The sequence below is a fragment of the Lissotriton helveticus genome, chromosome 1_1, assembly GCF_964261635.1.
Source record: "Lissotriton helveticus chromosome 1_1, aLisHel1.1, whole genome shotgun sequence".
Taxonomy (NCBI): Eukaryota; Metazoa; Chordata; class Amphibia; order Caudata; family Salamandridae; genus Lissotriton; species Lissotriton helveticus.
Window position 1 is genome coordinate 5,373,763 of NC_136057.1, and position 27,213 is coordinate 5,400,975.

The 27,213-nt window shown below is 40.7% G+C and overlaps 1 protein-coding gene across 7 annotated transcripts in view; it reads left to right on the forward strand.

Moving 5' to 3' along the window:
* The window catches only part of LOC144806278 (collagen alpha-1(XII) chain-like), a 655,546-nt gene that overhangs the window by 255,287 nt on the left and 373,046 nt on the right, over positions 1–27,213 (forward strand). For 2 of the 7 annotated variants that reach the window (XM_078673198.1, XM_078673438.1), the window contains exon 2: positions 4,719–4,829. The exons of the other annotated variants lie outside the window; for them this stretch is intronic. The gene's annotated coding sequence lies outside the window, so the exon portion shown is untranslated. The remainder of the gene's footprint in view (positions 1–4,718; positions 4,830–27,213) is intronic. 7 annotated transcript variants of the gene reach the window in all.

Sequence of the window (27,213 nt, forward strand, 5' to 3'; positions counted from 1 at the left end):
TTTATAACCAGTATAACGATTGTAGCAGTACATTTCTTATGCTTAAGAAAGAAGACTGTTCAATAAATACTTTTTTATTGAAAACGCCCGTCTCTCTATTTTCTCAGCACCTCTGGTGAAACGAAGCATGCACGATTGACTGAGTAAAATAGCTATCTATTGTTTCCGCGACTCTAGAGATTGATTTCTTATTCTTGGGAAACAAAGTTGTCATGTTTATGCGGTTGTCAGAAACTTATCCCTTCTTGTGAATTTGAGAAAGTTTCTAGTGACCTCTGAGCTAGCTGGCACACACAAATAAGTCTAATAGATTTGGTAGAGACCTTGTCGACCTCAGTCCTACATCTAATCTACAGGATTTGTTATTCCAATGCGCAGATGCTATTGGGAATATAGGAACTACACTACAGAGGGAGGACGACCATCTTTGACACTGCCACACAACCCATTGTCGAGAGTGGGAGCAAGGTCCAGAAAGCGATTTTCAAGCGTAATCTCCGTATTGCCCTATTGAGATTACCCTCCAACATATCTGCGTGGGATCGGTATATGTGGATGCCTTAATATTTGAAAATGGTTTGCGCCACTGGCAGTCGATGCAGACCAAAGTTGATTATTTCAGGGCGTGTGAGGTTTTGAAAAAATAAGGCATTTGATTTTGAGTTGTTTATAGCAAGGCCAGATATGTATTCAAATGATGCAAACATTCTAGGTGTAGGGTCTAATTCGGCCAGGAGGTCTTGCGCGTAGACAATTATATCATCTGCATATGCAGATATCAAATGTATTGAGTTGCCCGATGGTATCCCAATGTGATTAGCTTCTTGATGCAGCCGGAGCAACAGTGGCTCCAGCACTAATACAAACAACAATGGGGATAGGGGACATCCCTGGCGTATGCCTTTGTATATTGGGTACACACTCAATATATGGCCACCTGTCCGGGCTCCAGCCGTGGGGGCTTTGTTTAATAGCCATAGCCAGCGAATGTATCCCGGGGGTAACCCAAAACACACAACAGCCTAAAACATATAATCCCATGAGAGTGTGTCAAACACTTGTCGAAGATCGAGTGCTATGCAGCCTGGATTTGCAAAATGGTCTGGATTGGTTGCCATTATGTGGTGGAGTCTCCTGAGGTTTAGGGACGTGCTGCGTGCAGGTATGAATCCACATTGATCTTTGTGTATTCATTTATTTAAATAGGGGAGTAGCCTGTTAGCCAGTATTTTACTTTGTATTTTGTATTCAGTTGCCAGAAGTGAGAGTGGACGATACCCTGTGATATCTGTGATGTCCCTCCCTGGCTTGGGAAGTGTAACTACTAGAGCTTGCATGGCAGTGTAAGAGAGGTGGCCTAATTCCAGTGAGCTGCTGTAAAGGGCTTCTAATTATGGGATTATGATTTCGGAGTAAGTATTGAAGAACTCTGCTGGTAGGCCGTCCAGTCCTGGTTTCTTATTACGTGGAGCGTCCAATGATATTGGTCTTTATTTCAGCTCTTGTGATGGGGCCTGCTAAACTGTCTTGTGCTCCTGCAGGGATCTGGGGATAGGGTAGGTCCACCAAAAATGGATCTATTAGTGTATTGTCTAGTGGGGCTGGCTTGCCGTATAGTATGGCATTATTATTATTATTATTATTATTATGCGTTCTTATATAGCGCTCGATTAACCGTAGGCATCTCGGCGCTTGCCTTGGGAACCCGTCCTGGCTTTTTCCCTGTGAGATACCCGTACTGGGCATCCCCAAGATGAAAGCCAGGCATCCCGCCGCGGGGGGGCCGTAGTGGAGATTAAGCAAGCTGATGCCCAGAGCAGCAGCGTGTGAACCCGAGATTCGAGTAGGTACCGAAACGAGAATTATCGAGTCCGTGGATATTTGGGCTCAAGACCCTGCCGCGTCGGGAATTGAACCCTGGTCCCGGGTCTGACCTCTGCTTCAGGATCTACCTCCTCTAACCAGTGAGCCACACTTCTCCATGTATAGTATCTACAGAAGGAATCATTGATACCCTGTTGAGTATAAATAGTATCTCCTCCGGGCACAGCAAAAATGGGGTCCTCCCTTAACATTCTTGTCAAGAGTGTCCCTGATCTGTATGCTTTGATTTGGCAAACTCTCTATAATCAATAACTCTGAGGGTCTCCAGCAGCTCAGCATGCTGAATGTGCGCCTCTTGTAGAGGAGCGTGTTTCACGGGATCCCTCGCTGCTTCCTGCTCTAACCCACCCAAGTCATCCACTAATGATTTAAAATGTGTATGTACTTCTTGTCTCACACCCACTGTGGCACAGATCGCAGTTCCCCGAATTACTGCATTGAGCGCATCCCATTCTACTAAGATCGAGGATGTGGTATTGCCATTCTCAGAAAAGTAGTTTGTAATTGCAGCAGGCAGGTTAGAGAGGAACACAGCATCTTCTTTTAATGGTGGCCATAGCCTCCATCTGGGGACTGGGGTGGGGACACTACCCCAAGTATTGCGAATTTCAAATTGGTTATGGCTTGAAAACATTTTTGCTAAGTATGTGACGTGTGACACTTGCATGGCTATGGAAAGGGTGCACAGAATTCAATCAATTCTTGTATGTAATTGTTGGACTGGAGAGTAGAAGGAGTACTCCTTGTGAGTTAATTTTTTCAGGCGCCACACATCACATAACGCCCATCCGTCCACCTAATTGCAAAGAGCCTCCCGCCTGTTTAATGGTTCCTGCGCCGCGGAGGGGGGATGTGAGCGATCCAGTTCAGTAGTCATTACTGCATTACAGTCACTGCCTATAATCTACGGGAATGCCTCCCAACCTGCTAAGATCGTATTTAAACACATGAAGTATTTATTCTGGTCAAAGTTTTGAGCATAAAGATTTCCCAATACAAATCCAATCAAAAATTAGCTTTTTTCAGTTGTCAAATCAGCAAACAAAAAACCATAAAAGCACAGATTTACACATATATATCACATTAGTATACAGTTTTTTGTTTAAATTTAATTTAAACAAACACAGTGTTTAAAAATGTAATAACTGTTAAAAAGAGTTCATGTGAATGACAACAATGAAAAGTAACAAAAAAATGGAGCTTAGAAAAATTCCGAAGTTATAGACACATATGGTCACTGGCAACAACTCTTTCTGGTCCTTTGCGCAACTGTAGTGTAGGAAAAGTACTATACATTTACCCAACGAAGTAGCATTTACAGATTAGCCAGTAGAAAGTACTCCAGTTGAGTAGAGGTATGGCACAAAGCGGTGGCCTCTTCTTTGATAAATATCAGGGCAGGAATCATTCTGGCACGATGCTCCTGTCACAAAAATTAAACCTCTACGGGCGCAGCAAAATCTCCGTAAGCACACGAAATTCCATGTATTCGCAGAGATTTCTTGCAGTTTTGCAGAATTTTGTGGAAGGCAAATCCGCAAATTCTGCCCACCCCTAGTAAATAGCATGAGTGCCCAGGGTACGGGCAGGGGACTACAATGTAGGACATGACATCTGTTGTGTGTTAGAACTCAGTAACCTCCAGTGAACTTCTGGTACAGGGCTCAGCCGGTGAACTATTCCAGGCCAAACCATTAATACAAAAGAAACATTTTGCTACATTGAACTAGTGCATGCGCATTAGGGGGTTCATTGATTTTGCCTGACATGGTGTAGTATCTACCGATAATGGCTCAACAGAGCCCGGTACTAATTTAAGAAACATTACATTGCCATCTTAATCACAGAAAAAGGATATACATGTCCATAAGAGTGTGTGCCTGCCATCACCGCTCCTGTTCTAAAGCTACATGTGGAGGGAGGGCAGTAGCTTCCAGTGTTCAACCGCCCAGTCGATCATCTGCAGTCTGCTGCATCATGGTAGGGAACAAAGCGAGGCTGTCATTTGAGTCAGAGCGTACAGTGCTTTCATCTGAATAATCAGAACGCAGGGTAACTTCCCAGAATGTGGTCGCTGTAGGAAGGGCTTCATCTTTGCTTTTCTGCATCTGTTCATGGGTGCGGCTGTGGGCCGATGTGAAGTTGGAGGTCTTCACATTGCAACGCGATCGTCGTCATTGCGTTCGAGTGGGATTATTTAGTTGACCTCGAGGGGTAGTTTCGGGCAATAAGGTTGGGTCCAAGACCTCTATCCACTCCTCTACATCTTCATTGCTGTCAAAAAAGTACGTTTTCCGATCATGTATAATTTCAATCGGGCAGGAAATAGCACATACTTGAGGTTCATATCCTGCAGTTTCTTTTTGACTGCCCGAAATGAGGATCATCGACGCTGGGCCAGGCGGGTGTAGTCCGGGTATAACAAAACTTGATAGTTTTTGTTTGAATGTGGGGCCGCTCTCTTGCCTTTTGAAGCAATACATCCCTGTCTCTGTAATTTATAATTCTGACTATCAGCGGACTCTTTGGGGAGCTCACTTTAGGTCTCCCAGTAGGTATTCTATGTGCCCGTTCTACACAAAGAAGTTCAGGTGCTACATGTTCTCAGAACCACTGTTCCAGGAATGTGGCGGCACCTGGGCCTTCACTGCGCTCCAGTAGACCTATGATGCGGACGTTGTTCCGCCAAGCTCTGCCTAGCGCATCTTCAACTCTACCTACGACGCCTGTTACTTGTCGTTGCAATGTCTGTATTTGTGATGCTTGCTCCTTGTGCTGTAGTATGATTTCTGCCAGTGTTTCACTATTAACCTTCACCTTTGTCGCCAACGTAGTATGATTGACCTTAAGCAACGTGAAGACAGTGGTAATCAAGTCAATCTGTTGATCAATCGGTATACAGCAGGAATATCGACGGGATAATATCGACTAGCATAAATATCGAGGTAAGAATATATCGACTTTGTAAAATATCGTCAAAAAAATATCGTGGTTATAAATATCGATTTTGTAGAATAACATAAATATCGACAAATAAAAATATCGTTGTATAGAATATAGTTGAGAGAAATATCGTTGCAGATAATACCGCTATTATAATTAGATGTGTTGTATAAATGTTGAAAAATGTATGTTTTAATTTAATTTTTTTGTAATTTTATGTCTATTGTCATTAATAATCGAAAAAATGTTATTAAAAAATATAAAATATTAGTAAATTCTTTAGGAGCGGGTTATTGGTTTTATAGGGGATAAGGGTGGGTAGTAATTTAAAAAAGTTGGGTAAATAATATTTTAGAATTGTAAAAAAAAATAGAAAAATAATATTTACATTAGAAAATAGAATTTTTAAATATTAAACATTTAATATTTTAATGAAGTATGTAAAAGATTTAGTAGCGGGTTGTTGGTTATATAGGGGAAAAGGGTGGGTAGTAATTTAAATGTTGTTAATTTAATTTTTATAAATTTTAAATTAAAATACAATTTCGAATTTTGAAAATCGAAATTTACAAATTGAAAATAATATAATATATTTTAACATTAAATTAAATGTGTGAATCTTTATTTAGAGTGTTTATTTATATAAAAAATCGCAATATAAAATTTGAAATTTGAAATTTGAAATTTTAAAATAGAAATTACATTTCTATTTAAATTTATATGAAGTTAAGTGTGTTATATTTTAATAGTGTGTTGTATGTTATATAGATGCTAAGGTTGGGTAGTAAATAATAATAATGTGTGTGAATGTTTTCGAAAAAGAGAAATTGTTGTTAAATTTAAAAAAAATTAAAAGCGAAATTTAAATGTGAAATAAAATCTGTAAAATGATTATTTAATAAAAAATTTGTGTGTGAATCTTTTATTAGTGGGTAATTTGCATTATGATGGATAAGAGTGGGTAGTAATATGTAAAAATGTGTTAATGTGTCATAATAACAAAATTTTGAACAAAAATAAATTTTAAAAATTAACAAAATTAAATTTTTCAAGATTAAAGTTGTATTATTTCAAAACAAAATTTTACAAATACAATATCAAGTTTTAGTATTTATTTTTAGTATTTACATCTCAAAAACTGCCAAAAGTGCTTTCCTGAACCTGAAACTCCTCTACAAACTGAAACCCTTCCTCCCCCCGAAAGACCTGAAACAGGCCAATCAGGCTCTGGTACTCTCCAGAATTGACTATGGCATCGCTACGCTGACTGGATCAGCCAAATCTCACCTGGGTCCTCTGACCTCTACCCTCAACGCCGCAGCAAGAATGGTCACAGGAACCAGGAAATACGAACACATCTCCCCGGCTCTTAAGGATCTGAAGTGGCTCCCTATTGTCCAACGAGCCAGTTTCCGCACAGCTTGCCTCACTCACAAAGCCCTGCATACAGGCAAACCTGAATATCTGGCCAACAAGCTCAAAAAGGCCGGTCAATCTAGGAACCTCAGAAGCTCCAACACGCTCCTACTCATTCCTCTGAAATCCCAGAAACACAAAACATCCAGCAAATCCTTTGCGGGCAATGCTCCCAAGATCTGGAATGCCATCCCCCCACATATCAGAATGACCGCCTCCTTGCCGAAATTCAAGATGTTACTCAAAGCCCTCTTCCTTGAGCGCTCTGGATTGTAGTATGATCTCCACGTCTGACTTTTAAAAAGTCCATTTTCTCTGCGGTCCAAGAGCCGGATGACTCGCCTTTGACTCTATCCTGTTTTTGGGCTCCTGTTGTAAAGTCTTTCTCTTCACCCATGTGCTCCCTGCTCTGTTCTCCTTCCTCACTGCCTCTCTAATGCCTTTTTGTACGTGTTGTGAAGCGCTCTGATACCTTCGGGTCCAGCTAGCGCTATACAAAACTTTTAATAAATAAATAAATAAATTAGTTGATTGTATAGGGTGAAGGGTGAGTAGGATTTATAAATAATTGTGCTTTACTGTCCAGTACTTTCCTTGAGTAATGTAGGATTGGAGTTAGAATAGTAAATTAGTTTGGTTTACTGTCCAGCACTTTCCCTGGGTTATGTTGGATTGGAGTTAGAATAGTAAATTGTTATTGTTTACTGTCCAGCAATTTCGCTGAGTTATGTTGGATTTGGAGTTAGAATCGTAAATGATTATGATTTACTGTCCAGCACTTTCCCTGAGTTTTGTTGGATTGGAGTTAGAATAGTAAATCATTATGGTTTACTGTCCAGCACTTTCCCAGAGTTATGTTGGATTTGGAGTTAGAATAGTAAATTATTATGGTTCACCGTCCAGCACTTTCCCTGCGTTATGTTGGATTGGAGTTAGAATAGTAAATTATTATGGTTCACTGTCCAGCACTTTCCCTGAGTTATGTTGGATTGGAGTTAGAATAGTAAATTATTATGGTTCACTGTCCAGCACTTTCCCTGAGTTATGTTGGATTGGAGTTAGAATAGTAAATCATTATGGTTTACTGTCCAGCACTTTCCCAGAGTTATGTTGGATTTGGAGTTAGAATAGTAACTTATTATGGTTCACTGTCCAGCACTTTCCCTGAGTTATGTTGGATTGGAGTTAGAATAGTAAATTATTATGGTTCACTGTCCAGCACTTTCCCTGAGTTATGTTGGATTGGAGTTTGAATAGTAAATTATTATGGTTCACTGTCCAGCACTTTCCCTGAGTTATGTTGGATTGGAGTTAGAATAGTACATCATTATGATTTACTGTCCAGCACTTTCCCTGAGTTTTGTTGGATTGGAGTTAGAATAGTAAATCATTATGGTTTACTGTCCAGCACTTTCCCAGAGTTATGTTGGATTTGGAGTTAGCATAGTAAATTATTATGGTTCACTGTCCAGAACTTTCCCTGAGTTATGTTGGATTGGAGTTAGAATAGTAAATTATTATGGTTCACTGTCCAGCACTTTCCCTGAGTTATGTTGGATTGGAGTTAGAATAGTAAATTATTATGGTTCACTGTCCAGCACTTTCCCTGAGTTATGTTGGATTTGGAGTTAGAATAGTAAATTATTATGGTTCACTGTCCAGCACTTTCCCTGAGTTATGTTGGATTGGAGTTAGAATAGTAAATTATTATGGTTCACTGTCCAGCACTTTCCCTGAGTTATGTTGGATTGGGGTTAGAATAGTAAATTATTATGGTTCACTGTCCAGCACTTTCCCTGAGTTATGTTGGATTGGAGTTAGAATAGTAAATTATTATGGTTTACTGTCCAGCACTTTCCCTGAGTTTTGTTGGATTGGAGTTAGAATAGTAAATTATTATGGTTCACTGTCCAGCACTTTCCCTGAGTTATGTTGGATTGGAGTTAGAATAGTAAATTATTATGGTTCACTGTCCAGCACTTTCCCTGAGTTATGTTGGATTGGAGTTAGAATAGTAAATTATTATGGTTCACTGTCCAGCACTTTCCCTGAGTTATGTTGGATTGGAGTTAGAATAGTAAATTATTATGGTTCACTGTCCAGCACTTTCCCTGAGTTGTGTTGGATTGGAGTTAGATTAGTAAATTATTATGGTTTACTGTCCAGCACTTTCCTTGAGTTATGTTAGATGTGGAGTTAGAATAGTAAATTATTATGGTTTACTGTCCAGCACTTTCCCTGAGTCATGTTGGATTGGAGTTAGAAGAGTAAATTATTATGGTTTACTGTCCAGCACTTTCCCTGAGTTATGTTGGATTGGAGTTAGAATAGTAAATATTATGGTTTAATGTCCAGCACTTTCTCTGAGTTATGTTGGATTGGAGTTAGAATAGTAAATTATTATGATTTACTGTCCAGCACTTTCCCTGAGTTTTGTTGGATTGGAGTTAGAATAGTAAATTATTATGGTTCACTGTCCAGCACTTTCCCTGAGTTATGTTGGATTGGAGTTAGAATAGTAAATTATTATGGTTCACTGTCCAGCACTTTCCCTGAGTTGTGTTGGATTGGAGTTAGATTAGTAAATTATTATGGTTTACTGTCCAGCACTTTCCTTGAGTTATGTTAGATGTGGAGTTAGAATAGTAAATTATTATGGTTTACTGTCCAGCACTTTCCCTGAGTCATGTTGGATTGGAGTTAGAATAGTAAATTATTATGGTTTACTGTCCAGCACTTTCCCTGAGTTATGTTGGATTGGAGTTAGAATAGTAAATTATTATGGTTTACTGTCTAGCACTTTCCCTGAGTTATGTTAGATTTGGAGTTAGAATAGTAAATTATTATGGTTTACTGTCGAGCACTTTCCCTGAGTTATGTTGGATTGGAGTTAGAATAGTAAATATTATGGTTTAATGTCCAGCACTTTCTCTGAGTTATGTTGGATTGGAGTTAGAATAGTAAATTATTATGGTTTACTGTCCAGCACTTTCCCTGAGTTATGTTAGATTTGGAGTTAGAATAGTAAATTATTATGATTTACTGTCCAGCACTTTCCCTGAGTTTTGTTGGATCGGAGTTAGAATAGTAAATTATTATGGTTTACTGTCCCGCACTTTCCCAGAGTTATGTTGGATTTGGAGTTAGAATAGTAAATTATTATGGTTCACTGTCCAGCACTTTCCCTGAGTTATGTTGGATTGGAGTTAGAATAGTAAAATATTATGGTTCACTGTCCAGCACTTTCCCTGAGTTTTGTTGGATTGGAGTTAGAATAGTAAATTATTATGGTTTACTGTCCAGCATTTTCCTTGAGTTATGTTAGATGTGGAGTTAGAATAGTAAATTATTATGGTTTACTGTCCAGCACTTTCCCTGAGTTATGTTAGATTTGGAGTTAGAATAGTAAATTATTATGATTAACTGTCCAGAACTTTCCCTGAGTTTTGTTGGATTGGAGTTAGAATAGTAAATTATTATGGTCTACTGTCCAGCACTTTCCCTGAGTTATGTTGGATTGGAGTTAGAATAGTAAATTATTATGGTTTACTATCCAGCACTTTCCCTGAGTTATGTTGGATAGGAGTTAGAATAGTAAATTATTATGGTTTACTGTCCAGCACTTTCCCTGAGTTTTGTTGGATTCGAGTTAAAATAGTAAATTATTATGGTTTACTGTCCAGCATTTTCCTTGAGTTATGTTAGATGTGGAGTTAGAATAGTAAATTATTATGGTTCACTGTCCAGCACTTTCCCTGAGTTTTGTTGGATTGGAGTTAGATTAGTAAATTATTATTGTTTACTGTCCAGCACTTTCCCTGAGTTATGTTGGATTGGAGTTAGAATAGTAAATTATTATGGTTTTTTGTCCAGCACTTTTTCTGAGTTATGTTGGATTTGGAGTTAGAATAGTAAATTATTGTGGTTTACTGTGCAACATTTTCAATGAGTTATGTTGGATTTGGGGTAACATTATTAAAAATTGTTAATTTAAAAATATATATATATATAACTAAAAAAAAATATTGTTTATATTTGTAATTATTTTTACATATATTTTTTTCATATTAATTTTATAAAGAAACAAATATATTTTTTTATACATTATAACATTTTAATCACAAGTTAAAACATTTATTAAGTACAATAGTAATATAGTCTTGTGAAAAAACATTTTTTATTACTTTCTTTTGTAGATGGAAATATTTAAACTTTTTTTACACAATTTATTTTTATATCTTCACATTTTACATTGCAGTATTTGTAACATATACATTGTAATATTATATTAATTAGCATATTAAATTTGTTATTTAAAAATTAATATGTTAATTAATTTACATATAATTGCCATTTTCAAAAGTATATACATGAAATAGTTCACATTTTTATATAATTCAAATAAATATTTTACTATAATAAACATATTTTAAATATACAATATTTTATTATTATATAATTATATAAAAAAATGTTGTATATTTAACATTATTCATATGTTTATTGTAAACATTTAGAAAATGAATACAATTAATGGACAATAATTTGCAATTTATATCAAATTGTTTCTTTATTATAATGGGGATTAAGTCCTATTTTTGTTTTTATTATGCTGCCATTTTGTTTGGTTTACTTCACTTTTTAGTCTATCTACATCGTTGTTTGGGTTATTTCAGAAAACGGAACCTCGCGGTTGGGAGCTGCTTCGTGTTGGTGAATGTAAGTTTAATTTTCCTTACTTTTAAGTAAAATTTAAGAAATTATTGAGCTAGTTTTAGTGTTTACGTGTTGCTATGTGTTTTATTTTACTGTTTATGTGAAAAGTACGTGTTATTTAAGGACGTTAGTGATAGCGTACTTTGATTGATATTTAATATGGATGTCATGTTAATCTATTTTATTAAAGTATTACTTTATGTATCTTACTGTCTTTTATATGTTATTTTTAGGCTTTGTGGGTTTCGTATTTATTGCGGGTGGGTTTTGTTTGTACTTTATTTACACGTGTTCGTTTTGGTGACAAAATGGATTTCATCTCTTTTTTTTACATACAGGGAAATGTTTAAATACATTTCCTTATTTTTCGGGATTTTGGAGCGTTTTATCTCGTGATTTATTTTCGGGTTTTTTATGGTTCCGTTATCCAGAGGATTGCTACGTTGGACCCTTATTATACAGTTGTATTTTTAGTATTTTGTGGGGATATTTTTTACGATGTGGATTGCTTTTGGTTGTATTTGTGTTGAAACCATCTACTTGCAACACATTCTACAGCTGCAGAACCATAAGTTCTTAATATTTTTTATTTTGGGGTGGATTATGCAAAATAGTTAATTTTTTTTAAATTTAGTTCCACTATGTGTTGTAACAATAAATTAAATTAATTTTTACATGACATAATTTAACTGAGTTAAAAAAAAATGGTCTGTTTTATTTATTGTTTGATGCGTTCTTATTTGTATTTTGTTAAAGGATAGATTTTGCAATTAGGTCTAAGTATTCTAGACCTTGGATACTTGGGTACATTCTGTTTTGTTGTTGTAGGTATTCGTACATATGTAATGTTTGTTTACTTAGTTTTGGTCCGATTTTTGATAGAGATTGCTCGATTCTTAGTTCTTGGTAGCTTTGCTCTTTTTTGATGCTTTGGATTAGTTTATGAAGTGTTGGTTGTGTTCTTCCTATTGTGGCTTGGAAGGCATTATGCCATCCTTCTACCGCGTTGTTGGTTTTGGCTTTCTGTGCTATAGTACTAGCATACACATTCCACCATGGAATTTGGAATTTAGGTTGTCTGCGGTGACCAGAACGATGTAATCTTCCCACCCAGGTGTCTTCAAAATAGTCTAAGAAGGGAGTTAATTTTTTCTCATTACTGCGGTAGAAAGGGCTGTCAAGTAATAAATTGTAATGATTAGTGACTTCTGTGGTTGGCACATATGCCAGTGCTATTAACTTTTTAATCTGGTAAGCAAAGTTACTGTTAGTCAGAATATTCAATGCTTAAAGTACATTTTTGTAAGTGTCTCCATATACTTTGGTTGTAGTGATAATAACACCCTTGTATTGAAGTGTGTGGATATATTTTAAGTATAGCTTGAATCATAGCTATTTCAAAGTCTATTATGATTCTTTGTGGATAGTAATTATCAGTAAAATCTTTGATAGTTGTTAAAATTTCTACGTAGGTAGCATTTGTTTTATTTCGCAGCAGTGTATAAATTAAAGGGATATTAGTTTCCTGGTATTCACCATGGATGGTGTAAAGTTGATAGAAAGGTTTGGGACAAACTTTAAAAGTTCCGTCCATCATCCATGTTTCACATGATTTTAGTTTTTGCAAATTGCTATTTGTTGCAAAAAGTAAAATTCTTTTATCATGACTTTGATTATCATACATTAAGAATGTATCTTCAATTTGGGTGATAGTATATTCTGGATATATTTTAATCTCTTGAAAAGTTTCAGGTGCAGGTGGAGTTGGATCAGAAGCTCGTTTAGTTTTAGCTATTAATCTTTTCAAGTTGGGGATTGAAGGTAACTGTCCTGTTACATGTTTTGGGACTTTGCGTAAAACATTTTTCAAAATAGTGGTGCTTGTTTCTTGGGAGCCTGTACTAGCTTCTCTCAATGTCTCTAGTGCTTCTCTTCCTTCGACTTCTGTTACATTGGGTGGGTGGTTATGCTCACGTACATTTACAACATAGTTATCAACAGTAGTTGCTCTACCATAGCATGCAGTAGAATAATATTTAGAACATTTCCAATGGGTTTTATTCTCTTTGACTCTTTCTTGGGTGTAGGTATAACCCATGTTGCTGAGCATTATTTTCCCCTTTTGAGAAGGCATAAAAGTAGCTACTTCTGCCATGTCTAAGGTAGATCTGTGAAGACATATATATGTGTATTTAGTAAAAGTGATAAACATTTATTTAAATGTCTAGGCTAAAATGAGAAATTTAAAAATGTACTTACAATGTTGTTTTTCTGCTAATCAGATGTTTTCTGTTCTTATATTCAGAGTTTCACTGTTTATTGTCCTGTAGTTGTGGTAGAGAATAGTAGTGATTAATGATATAGTTTGATACTTGTTTGTTTCTACTTACTGATTATTAATAGACACATTGGGTATACTTACTTAATTTAGTAGAAAATGTTGTTTGTGTAGTTGTAGATTGGTAGATGAAGTTTGTATAGTCGGAAAAAATAGTTAATATTAGTTATTTATTATAATTGGAGATATTTGTAGATTATACCATGTCAAGTCATTCGGAACTTCTGTTTGTTATATTCTTAGTTAATTAAAAAATTTCTAAGTAGAAGTTGATAAGGCTTATCATATTTTCGTTTATTAATTTATTGTGGCTGTTCTTGATACGATGTTTTAGTTATATTTTACAAAAAAGAGAGAGCATTTCTTTAGTTCAGGGAGTTTAGCTACTTTTTGTGATCTTTTTATGCTACATAAAATGGGAGCTCACTTACTTGAGTTGTAGTAGACTGTGTTGTAGTCGTTGTTGTAGGTGTGTATTCTCTTCTCTTCAGCAAAGTAATCGTTTTTCTCCAAGTTGGGGCCAAAAATTGTAATTTTCGTTAACTATGTAATTGTTTTTATAGTAGTGAGTTAAGTAATTGTTTATTTTGATTGGTTCAATTACATGTATTTTAAAATCATTGGATGAGAACCTTAGTTTGAATTTGAAAACCGTTATTTTGTAATGAGCCTGTAGTAATAATTATTTTGTTCTACTTTGTATTAGGAAATGTTTTGTATGTGTTTTATTATAATAGTTAATAATGTTAAAAATGTTAATATATGGTAAATCTTAATAAAACTAATCGAAAATGAGTGTATATTAATTTTTGGTAACGTTTATAATAGTAATGTTTATTTAAATATTATAAATTAATATTTAAAATATATAGTATATACATATATGTTTGAAAGGCTTTTTTTATAATTTAAATAATAATAAAAAGAAAATTATTTGAAGGTATTGTGTATTTAATGTTATAGAGAGGAAGTCAATATTTTTTGTATATTTAATTAGGTACTAAGTTACTCGATATTTGTGTTATCGATATTAGTGTAGATGGTAATGTTATTTCAAGGATTGTCGATAATGTAGTAGTCGATATTTATGTACTCGATATAATAGTAAACGATATTAATGTAGTCGATTAAAATTATCGATATTTGTATAAATCCTTCTTTAGGTATATGGTGACGATATTTTTGTAGACGATGATTTTGTGACGATATTTTTTTTGGTCGGTGTTTTTGTAATCGATATTTCATCATGGAACCGATCAATCACCCTACGGGACTCTTTGACTTCCTGTAATATTATGTCCAGTTTGTCCGGAGCCGCAGTTTCTTCAGTAGGTGGTATACATGTGAGTTAGTGGGGAAAGTAGGGTGTTCTTGCTCGTCTGTGGACTGCATGCTAGGGGCAGAAGCCTCCTGCAGCTTCCCTTTTGGTCGCCCCATATCTCTCGATGTATAACGAATCTGGTCGAAGGAGTGGTACTTCCGTCGCTGCCCCAAATTAGAGATGTTCTAGGTGTGTCTGGGTCATCGATTGCGGTGCAGACACCTGGACTATCTTAGTTTTGGATTGGAAACCCCTATTCGCAGACCAATTTACAGTACTATTTGGATTTCTTCCAGCGGATGCAATCGAGGCCCTTCTCCCGCTCCAGGCTTCCTTGCATGAGTGTGCGTGCTATAGTACAGCTCCGTATTCAAGACGCTTTGTGTTCTGATCACAAAGCATTTAATATTTACTGGATGGCTACTGCTACTGCAGAGTCTCAGTGTCCTCACCCAGTCCGCCCAAGTGCCGCCCCTTGCACCGTTCTACATGCCCAGGTGGTGGGGACATCTTCAGGAACCTTCCTGTTATACTTGTCGGGCTGGTGGGTAGATAGCAGGATACTGTACAGGGGTCGACAACAATTGCATCATGCAGTGTGACGTCACGATGCCCCAATCCACCCACTGCTGGGCCGCTCGCCGTTTTTGCTCTCACAGTTCCCTGACTAATCGGAATCATGGGGCAATGGAGCCAGGGTCAGGATGAGCAACAACAGCCCACTTGAAGGCAGCCTTTCTGTCAGTCACACATCCTGGCATTCTCACAGTGCTCCTCCAGACTCTGATCCCGTCTGCCATTTTAAAAGAGCTGCAACAGTTTTGGAGGTGCGAGTAGAGGAGAGGTGTTCAGCAGCTGGGGCCACGACAAGAAGGAAGGCAGCGTCCCTTTAGTGCACTCTCGCCATTACGTCCCTCCTATACTAGAGAGATTGGCACCTGATGACGCGCTGTGGTGGAAGCCTAGGCTCGGCCTGAGAGTTCAATGTTTCTCCGGTGATCATGCTAATAAGCCCACCTGCTGCTTCTATTGCAATCAGTGACCCGCTTGGCACTCGGGGTAGTCTCTGGGGGACCCCTTATACAGGAGGGAGGGGGTGAAGAGGGATGAAGAACCGTACCTTGTCTCGGTGTCCGCCAGTGCAGGCTTTCCTCAGAGGCACCCCCAGTGTATGCCGCGAGCAGTCACCAGCACTGGGGGCCCAGGTCCGCAATTCAAACCGCAGGACACGCCAGCCGTCAACCAGAGAATGGTGAGGACAGCCAGAGGATGCCCGCTCCAGTTTCATCTTGATCTAAGTCCTTTTTCGCGCCGTCTCTGGCACCGCCTCTGGCCACTCTTGCTGAGAAATTTGGTGCCAAGTTAGTGTCGTACACTGACGACACTCAGCTGCTGTTTACTTGCGAGAAAGGAGTAGAGTTTGATGGCAACTTGATTAACATCTGCCTCACTAAAGTCTTCTCTTGGCTTAGTTATAACCATATTAAATGTAACTCAGAGAAGTCAGAGATTATCTTTTTTGGGCACCGGCAACCTAACACTTGGTCCGAATGGTGGCACGAGGATATATCACCCCCTGCGTCAGCTGTTTCTCAGGTGAATAATTTGGAATGAAGCTGAACTCAACTCTTTCTATGAAGGCTCAAATACACTCTGTAGCAGGGGTATGCTTCGGGCTGTTGAGAATGTTGTGAAACTTTTTCCCTTTGCTGTCCATCTCTTACAGGAAGACTGTGGTTCAGGCCTTAATAATATTCGTACTAGATTATGTGAATTCCTTGTATCTCGGCCTGCCTGAATATCTTTTGGGCCGGCTACAAGTGATTCAGAATGCAGCAGCTAGAGCCATTTTTTATGGTAGGCTCTAGAACTCATAAAGCCCTGCTCCTGTCGTCACTACACTGGCTTCCTGTACAGAAAAGAATTCAGTTTAAAGCCTGGTCCTGGTTTTTAAAGCCTTTCATAAGATTGGAGCACCCTATCTCAGGGACAGATTTCCGCCCTATTTCCCTAAGCGCAACCTGAGACCCTCATCACAACTTTTGATTGTCACTCCTAGGGTGAGATTGTCTCGGACAGGTGGGAGATCTTTTCATGTGGTTGCTTCACGGCTGTGGAACAGCCTTCCCCTCCCCTTTACACAGAGTGCAGACCTTCTGACTTTTAGGAAAAGTCTTAAAATGTGGGTTTTTCAGCAATAAGCCGTTCGATCGTGGTCGGTGTGCTCGATGTTAGGTGACGTATGCTCAGCTCTCAGCGCCGGGACACTCCAGGGAGTAGCCGTGTGCTTTATAAATATGCACTAACATAACTTTTGATCCGCTACACTGCTCGCCCTGCCAGGCTCGACAAAGCACAGCACACCGATGGCGCAGGATTATAGTGTCCAAGCTCCAGAGCTCCCTCAGTCTGCTTCCACCATGTTCGGCGGTTCACCACGCCCCCTCCTCCAGGTGTGTAATGTTAAATATTGTACAGCTTTTCAAGGTTTCCCTAGGTGTTGGCTGAGCTAGGGCTCAAAATCCACAGCTAGGCACTTTGCAAAAGAAGGTATGGTTTTAGTGAATAAATGTGTTGCGGATAATAGCTGGACAGCACAAGGGAGGTACCATTTTTATCCGGAGACTTAGGAGAATATAGAATAGCAGAACAGGTGATATTACCTTTACTTTTTCTCAGTATTTCTGCCTTCTGAATGTAAGCTAGTGTGTAAGAAAGAAGACATTTTGAGAAATGCCCTCTAACTGACATGCTAGTATGGAACCCATATATTTGGGAGATGTGCAAATAACCACTGCCCCTAAACTCCATATCATGTGCCCATTTCAGAAACACATAGGTTTTCTTGATACCTGTTTTTCACTTTTAGATTTTACCATATGAATTGCTCTATACTCAGTGCACAGTGAAAAACCATTGCAAGGTGCAGCTCCGTTATGGACTCTGGGTACCTCGAGTTCTTGGAAAGCCCACACAGCCTACATATCCCCACAACCAGAATGGTCTAGCTGATGTAATTGGATATTGGTTTTGTAAATCGGCCATCATAGCAAGAGGTTACAAATGAAAACGTTGTCACAAATTAATAGTATTTTTTATTTTATTTCAACCCTTAGGGGCTTAATGCCACGCTCCACCATTCTGAAAATGCAGGTATGCGCGGTATTTACAAAGATATGGTGCACCCGTGCGTTTCCTCTACCGCTGGCTCTAAATCAAGCTGCCTAGTGCCAACGCAAGCAGGGTGCGTGCATTGGGGTGAATGATTGTTTATGTGCAGTAAGGTGTCCCTTCCTGCACATAAACAATCACAAATGGTGATTTCTAACTCCTTTGTTTGCTGCATTGTGCAGCACATACAGAAGTTGCAAATCATCATTGTTTTTAATGATTGTTTATGTGCTGGAAGGGACACCTTACTGCACATAAACAATCATTCATGCGGTTTTGCTGTTTCTATATGTGCTGCACAATGCAGCACACACAGAAGCAGCAAGAACGAGTAGAAATAAAGCATGTCTCCTCATTTCATCTCCTGTTGGTTTCCTGCAGATGTACTTGGTAGGGAGCTGGTTGGAGTTTCCTTGGTGGGTGTTCCGGGACTCCTCTTCGGTCTTCTCGGTGGAATCTCCCCGGAGGCTCATTGGAGAGGAGATAAAAATAGAGCCGGCAGGATTTTGTTTTATGAAAAGGGGTTTTGTCACACCACCAGTCACCGCACCTGGTAGTGAGGGAGTGAAGGTAAAGGAGCTTGTGTACTTGTGCACCAAAAGGTGGGGGGGTGGAGGGGGAGGAAAAGAAAGAGTTCAAATGATTTGGTGGGAAAAGGAAGTCTTATGAAATGACCCACGGACTGAAACGTCGGTATGCAGCATGAATAAATGCCGTCCGTGAGTAGGACCTGAAGGGTATCGAAAGGCTGAGGTACAAGTGACCGGTTTAACAAAGACAGCAAGTAAGTGTCCCCGAAATGCTTTCATACATTCCTGCCCAAAAGCTCCTTAGTAAAACACAACAAAAACGCTTTAGACCCACCCCTTAACCCAAACCTTCCTCCCGCCGCCCTCTCTCCCCTCCCATGTCCCTGGAGACGGTAGGACTCACTGACTCTGCCACAACTCTCCAGAGTTGCGGCCGCTCTTCAGCCACCTCTGTCGGGTTCCACCACTCCTCGGACCACCGCTCGTCAGGATCGTCTTCTTCCTCCTGGTCTTCTACAGCCTTCACGGTCTTCTGACTTCCCGCGTCGTCTTCGTACGGTTTGTTCCGTTCTCCGTCTTCACGCTTCCTTCCTCGTTGCTGGTCCACGACGACTCCTTCCTGTCTCCTCCGACTTTCATTGGCAGATGAAAACTGCTTCCGGGTTCAAATCCTCCCTCTTCCGGTACTGTCCTCGGATCTCGCTGTGGGAAAACAGTATATGGGAAGGGTAATTGGCGCGAACATGCTTTTGCCTCCAAGTCCCAGGGTGCATTAGGTTGATTCCAGATACCGGAATGTCCACTCCAGGGTGACCCGGCTGTAAGTCTTGCATCTTTATCACAGTACCTTATTTACAAGGCGCTGTTAAGCCACATTAAATTCCGTAACGTCGCCTTGTAAATAAGGCAAAGCCCCTATCGCCACAGAAACGTCGTAAAAAGTGACGTTCCCGTTGAGGTACTGGGTTTTTAGGAACCGGTACCGAACCGGTAACCCAGCGGTGCCAGGGGATCAACACACCAAAGACCTCGGGTTCTCCTGAGTCAGACCCACAGAAACTTCAGAGTCTTCTAGGTGAAGTCAAAGATTCGTTTATTGGCTGCAACCAAGGTGACAGGGTCCTAGAAGTACGATACAAATATATTCAGGAGACTGCACACTTTCACAAAGTTAGGCTTCTCTTCTTATACATAACATTTGCCCTTTGGCGAAACATTCCTTGGGTGCGCGGTATTTCATTTATGGTTACTGATTACAAAAAGAAAGCAGAGTCATGATGACATGTAGATATTTCACGTTGTGATACCCATAACAAATCATCCGGCAAGGCCCAACATTTCATCAGATATCGCTGGACCCCTAATAAAGATGGTCACCTCCCCACCATAAAATAAGTGAGGAAAAGGAGTGAAGAAAGATGTGAGCGAGATATGGCAGGTGTGCGTGCTGAAATGGCTTTATGGCCGGTTGGGCCTAGATACTATCGTGCTTGGCCACTGGGAGGGAACTGACCTAACGAGTTCGGCCTGGGGCAATGGTTCTAACTTGTACTGGGGTCAGGAAGAAGTCGATTAAGGAGTACGTGTCCTTGTGGAATCAAATTCGACTGGATTAAGGCCTATGTAGAGGGCAACATGCAACTAAGGGTTCAGAAGGTAAATGACGATTTCGAGGTGAAATTGTCACTCGAATATACTGAAAATACATGTGCTTGATGTACTCGTCATTTCCGGTCTTTTGATACCAAATTCGTCCTATTTCGACGAAGTTTTTATTCTCGAGTCCGGTACTATTACGGATCCATATTTTTCAGAACCACAGACCCTCCTTTTGCCCTTACATAGGCAATTAATCTATCCTTATGTTAATCTGAGTCCGGATCTATATTCATAAAGTCATTGAGGTGTTGCTGTAACATCATTCTAGTGCTGAGTTCGTGTCTTGACACAGGCTTCCTTACACATGATGTAGCACAGAGGCCACATATTGCAGGAGCACACTGTATGCATAGACAGAACAGGAAAAGAATGGCTAAGACCATCCCAATGACCATCAGAATTTTCCATCCCCAGGCAGATATCAGCCCCCAGAACCATCCCATTAATGACCAATCTCCTTTGTCCACATGGATAGATTCGGAAATCTTATGTAGTTTGGAGATGGCCCTGTACACTGTTGGAGCATTATCCGGAATAAAAATGCAACAACTGGACTGGATCAATTTGCATACCCCACCCCGGTCCGCAAGTATTACATCCAAAGCGACCCGGTTCTGAAGGGTCATCAGTCGATCCGACTGGAGCTCAGCAGTCAGGTTACTAAGGGCACCGGCAGTTTCAATCACGGTGGATTCAACTACCCTTGTCAATTGCCTTATGTTTCTGCTGTTAACCATGGCTCCCCAGAACGGCAGAATACCCATTGCAAAGTCACCAAATTCTTGACCCGCAGTGTCTTCTTTACTCAAAACACCTCTAACTACCCTTGTCCGATGGTAATCCGCCGCTGCTGTGTAGGTGGGGGGGTAACAGGAATGAAACAAAACATGAGCCTGAGAAGTCAGGGGGCAACCATGTATAGGCTCTATCGTGGCAGATGAAATAAGTACCCTTTGCGGCTAAAAAGGCAGGGGAAGTCTGAGATCCAAAAACATACGTTTCTGTGCAGACACTTTTCCCTAGCTGAGCTCTGGGATTCCTACCAATACCTTGCAGACACAGGTGACCTTGATGGGGTACGATCCAGATAGGGGACGATCTCTTGGCTTGCTGTTTCTCACTTAGTGTAGTGCCATATCCGGTCACATTCCAACCTACATATGCAAGTATCTCATCGTCTGGGGTATCTTCGTAAGAAGTCACTTCCTTGATCATGTCAACTATACCCTTCACTAGAGCGCTAGTCTTGAGGTTGTCTTTTACAGAACGTAGGGGTTGGATTTCTCGTGCATATATGAACATTGTCCTATATGCCCATACTGACCCATTGTGACTAAATGGCAGGACCAAATAGGGGATACCTCTATCCGTGGTGTGGGGCATGAGACCACACACCCAACAGTTGGTTGTGTTCATCACAAGTTGGTGTTGGTGTAATAGCTGAATGAAGGAGTTATTAATGAACTCTAATCTCCTATTTGATTCGTGGTCAGGCAAAGAGTGGAAAGAATGAGAGGAAACAGTAGGGGGAGGTATGGGCGATGTAGTAGGCGTGAATGTCACATGAAAAGAGAATAAAGCATAGCTTATCAAAAACACCATTACGCTAAATATCATAAAAATACACATCATTATAAAAATGTTCTTTCTCATTGTTTTCAAAAGTCTCTGCTTAAAGTTCATTTGTCTGGCAGTTCTCTCCACATCAGGAAACTCCATCCTCTCTAAGGTGCTGCCCGCGGCGGTAGGTTGTTTCTGCTAAAGGATGCTTCCGTCAGTCTAGGGTGGCTCCCTTCGACCAACTGGAACCGGCAACCTATTGTTGTCAGCTGCACCCAAAAGTCTTTAGTCAACCGCGACCCTAGCAGCGGAACCCGGATGGCGGTTCGAAAAAAACAAAAATAAGCAAGTTACCTAGATGGGAGAATCTGCATTTTCAAAATAGCATTTTGGAAGGAAAAACTCATGATTTTATTAGTCCACAGGTTTTTCTCTCGGATCAAAAAATGAATCACTTTTACTTTAGTCTGTTTTTCTCGGTCGGAAATTATAGCGTCTTTTCCCGGGTGCTGTCTGGTCCGGAAATAGTAGCTCAGGTTCCACAGAGTTCAATTGTTCTGATGGCGGCGTAGTTTCTTGAAAAATGTTCTTACTGTCACAATCGCGTTTAGCTTCTTCTACGCGTTCATCAGTTGTGCGCTTTGAGTCAGTGCCTCCTGTCCGGACCCATTGGTCATGTGGCAGAGGGAAGGGTATTTTCTTACAATGGATCCCGTGGACCCAATTGGCCTTCCCCTCCACTTTAACAGTTGACCTTGTAGACAGGAGGACGAGGTGCGGTCCGGTCCATCTGGGCTGGTCGTTTCTTGTTCTCTGGAAATTCTTGACCAGAACCCAGGAGCCAGGGTCAATGGAGTGACCCGGTGTCTCGGAAACCGGACGCAAGGTGTTGTGGACCTGTTGATATAAAACACGCAATTTAGCCGTCAATTCATACAGATAGTCGAGCAAAATGGGGTGTTGCAGCTCGCTAAACTTCGTGGGCCTAGGCACTCCCCATATGTTGGCTGGCCGACCAAAGACTATTTCATAGGGGCTGAGTTTCATTCGCGAATGCACAGTCATTCTGGTGGATAGGAGTGCTAAGGGTAGAGCGTCGGGCCATTTAAGACCCGTGCTCGCTTGGATTTTGGCCAATTTAAGTTTAAGCGTGCCATTGTAACATTCCACTAATCCAGCTGATTGGGGGTGATTTGCAGCGTGGAACTTCTGACTAATGCCTAGCCCTTCACACACTCGTTTCATCACACTGCCCACAAATTCACTTCCGTTGTCCGACCAGACCATTCTAGGCATTCCGAACCTGGGGAAGAACTCTTTCACAAGGGCTTTCGCTGTGGACAAGGCAGTATTGTCCCTTAGGGGATAGGCTTCTACCCACCTTGAGAAGGCGCAAACAACCACGAGCACATATTTTAAGTTGTTGCACCTCTCCATGTGTATGAAATCTAGCTGCAAAACCTCGAACGGATACGTAGGAGGTGCGAAATGACCAGCTGGAGTTGGAGTTCCCCTACCAGGATTGTGCTTCAGACATACCATGCAATTCTTGACAACATTTTCTGCACACTTGGGAATCCCTGAATTCTTCCACACTGGGGCCAACAACTCGCAAATCCCTTTCGCGCTGATATGGGCCATCCCATGAGCCATTGTAACCACTGCAGGCACATACGCATCGGGTAACATCCATCTTTGTTGCTCTGTCGATTCAATCCAACAACCATTTACATCCATTCTCCCTGTACTTTCTTTCCACATGCTTAACTCTTTCTCCGTGGCCTCAGCTTGGATGGACTTCACACTTTCTATCGTGTCTTCACACATTCCAACATCACCAGTCCATCTTTCTGGGCTCGCAACATACATTCGGCTCATCACATTCTTTGCCGTTTCTTTAGCAGTTTCGTCAGCAAATGCATTTCCACGACCAACATCATCGATCACTTTCTTGTGTGCACTACATTTTACAACTGCTACTTTCAGGGGCAACGTCAGTGATTCAAGAAGCTCAGTCACCAACTGACCATGCTGAATCTTAGCTCCATGCGAAGTCAGGAACCCACGTTCTCTCCACAATCGACCAAAACTGTGAGCCACTCCAAAAGCATACTGACTGTCGGTATAGACAGTCACTTTCATTCCTTTTGATAACACACATGCTCTCGTCAGTGCCACGAGTTCGGCGGCTTGAGCCGAACCATGTGGTATTCGCGCAGTTTCAACGATTGTGTGCAGAGTTGTGACAGCATACGCTGTAGTCACGTTACCATTTGGGAGTTTAAAGCATGAACCATCCACCCATAATGTACCATCACTTTCGGCGAGAGGAGTATCGGATAGATCAACTCTCCCTTTGGTCTCCTCCTCCGTCCTGAGGAAACAATCGTGCTTTTCTGAAGCATCCGATTCCTCAGCAATTGGTAACAATGTGGCTATGTTCAGAGTACTGCATCTTTTGATGTGCACATGGCTCGCTAGTAGCGTCAATTCATAACTGGACAGTCGAGCACTAGTTAAGTGCTGTGTCTTGGTCCTATTTAACAATGTATCTACTGCATGCGGAACCATCACAATTAGTGTATTATTCATTACTAGGCCTGCAGACTGTCGAATAGAAACAGCTGCTGCTGCTGTGGCCCTTAGACAACTTGGCAATGCTCGTGCTACTGGATCCAAAGTTGACGAAAAATAGGCGCATGGCCGTTGTCTATCTCCGTATAACTGAGTCAGCACAGACAATGCACAGCCCTCCTTCTCGTGGACATATAATGTGAAAGGCTTACTGTAGTTGGGGTTACCTAACACAGGGGCCGAACATAATGCTGTGCGTAATTCGAGAAAACTTTTCTGGCACTCATCGGACCAAGGAATGGGATTGGGTGTATTTGTACACGTTAGTGCCAATAAGGGTTTGGCTAATAACGAAAAATTTGGAATCCACTGTCTACAGTACGATGTAATGCCCAAGAAAGCGCGTACTTCTCTCTGCGTTCTTGGCACATTTAATTTCGCTATTGGCTGAATTCTTTCTGGGGTCAGTTTCCTTCCCTCCTTCGATAAGAGATGACCTAAGTAGGTCACTTCTTGTCGGCAATATTGGAGCTTGGAAAGTGACACCTTGTGATGTAGATCACATAGATGACGCAGTAGTGCCAACGTGGCCATTTTACATATTTTCTCAGTATCCGCAGCTATGAGCAAATCGTCCACGTACTGTACTAGAGTGGAACCTTTGGGCAAAACCATTGCGTCAAGCTGACTTTTCAGAGCTTGACTGTATATTGAGGGGCTCTCACAGTAGCCTTGAGGAGCGCGTTTAAAGCGGAAACTGCGACCACCTAAACTAAAGGAAAAAATATCCCTGCTCTCCTCCGCAATCGGGATACTGAAGAAAGCATTCTTCAGGTCAATCACCGAAAACCATGATGCGGATGCTGGAATCATAGTCAATAATGTTGTAATGTCGGGGACAACTGGGAATTGTGGCACCACTATCTTATTTACTTCCCTAAGATCAATCACAAATCTATACACAGGTGGCTGAGAAGGGTCAGTTCGTTTTAAAACAGGCAGAACAGGACTATTGCAAACATTGCCTCGTGTTTCCTCAATTACGTCTTTCTCAATCAACTCGTAAACAATCGCTAGCAAAGCTTTTTCGCCCTCATTGGATATTCTGTATTGGGGAATTCGTGGCATTTTGACATTCGACTTAAATGTTACAACATACGGTGGAATTTCTAAAAGACCTACATCATTCGGACCAGTAGCCCAAAGAATATCCGGAAGAAGTGTCAATTCTGTTGGAAGCGTATTTCTCGACAAATACATGGGAGAGACCACTTTCTTACCTAAAGTCAGTTGTACTCCTGAGGGAGAACAGTACAAAGTCGCATACAATCTTTTTAGCAAATCTAATCCTAGCAAATTTTCACCACAACCTGTTGTCAAAATAAGGGGTGCTTCGAATTCACAAGGACCAACAGAAAGAGATAAAGGGTCAGAAATCGGATTTCTAACCGGGGCGCCAGAAAAACCTACGGAAACGTTCATTTCGCCAGACAAAGGTGCGCCAGGGAGTTTGGAGTGCATAATAGAACTCTTTGTAGCACCAGTATCCAACAGAAAAGGTTCTGACACACCCGATGTAATCACCTCAACGTAAGGTCCACTCTGATCTACTGGAACTGAAACAACTCCCTCTCTTCGTCTAAGGCTGTCCTAGCAATCGTTATTCTCCCACTGCTCATTTTCTGTGTAATACTCATCGACGTAGTATTGAGCTGTCCTATCAGATACGTTATTTTGCTGGTCAAACCTGTTCATAGAGTTTTGTGGTGGAAGGGGACGTGTGTCCTGAGGGGTGTTTCCACGCCCTCTACCTCTGGGCGCTTGCTGACTACCACGACCTCGTACACCAGAAAACTCGCTTGTACGTTGCGGCAGGGCAGGACAGTCATATTTGTAATGGCCTTCTTGTTTGCAGTATAAACACTGATTGGGACCTACGCGGTTTTGATTGTAATCGAATCTCTGCAAGTTTCTCTGCGGCTGCTGAAAAGTGTTCCGGTAGTGATTCGGACCATTATTATTTCTATTACCACCACCACGTGGAGGATATGCTTGCTGTAGCAAAACCTTCGTTTTGAGTTCTCTAGTTTTCTTCTCTACTTTATCTTTCTCATCCTTGTCTCTATTCTCGTAGTACTGTGCGGTAGCTAATATCTGGGCTGAAGATGAGACTGCCCAAGAACTTTCTGAATCTTTCAATTTTCTACACAAGTCTGGAAGCAGATTGTGCACAAATTTATCGACGAACAATCTCTGACCACCTTCTGTGGTCATATCTTGACCGCTGTGATCAATGAATGTTTCTTCAAATCAGGTGAAGAAATCTGACACAGTTTCTTCTTTCTTTTGCTTGCATGCAGATAACTTATCCCAATTTACACGTATCGCAGGCATTATCGTCTTCATGTAATCTACTATTCTACCAGGTAGTTCCGCTATCAGGGGCTCAGGTTTTGCACCACCAACTTGTCGTGCATCTGCAACAGTAATATTAGCCCACGTGTCACCTAATTCCTGGTCATGATCTTCATGACGAATTTTTCCCCATAAAGGCTGTGGAACAACGTTCCCGAATAACATATCGATATCGGCTAAATTCATAATACATGACCCAGCAGTTTGCGACAATTCTTTATAGTACCCTGCAGGATTTTTACGCGGATCTGGTAGTGTTTGTTTGAGTGCTAAAACTTCTGCTCGCTTCCATGGAACATGTACCCATACTCGGTGAAAGTGGGGCAGGACAGGTGGGACAGCTGTCGCGTCACCCTCTCTCCACTGTGGGGGAACTTCTCTCATAGGGTATTGTCGTGCCTTTTTCTTACTAGATGCACTAGATTCTGATGGTGACCCAGAACTACTTCCCTTACTTCGATGTGATAATAGCATTTCAACTGCTTCTTCTACATCGGGACCTACAATCATACCCAGACTAAACTTAAACCTTACACGACACATCTCTTGTGGGAGGCAATCCTGATCATTGTCTTCTAAATCCTCGCAAAGAAAAACACACATCTGTTCGAACACATATCTCTGTGTCGCTGTTTCCCATTGATGGAAAACTTCCATGACAGACTGTAAATCATATTTCGCAGTGT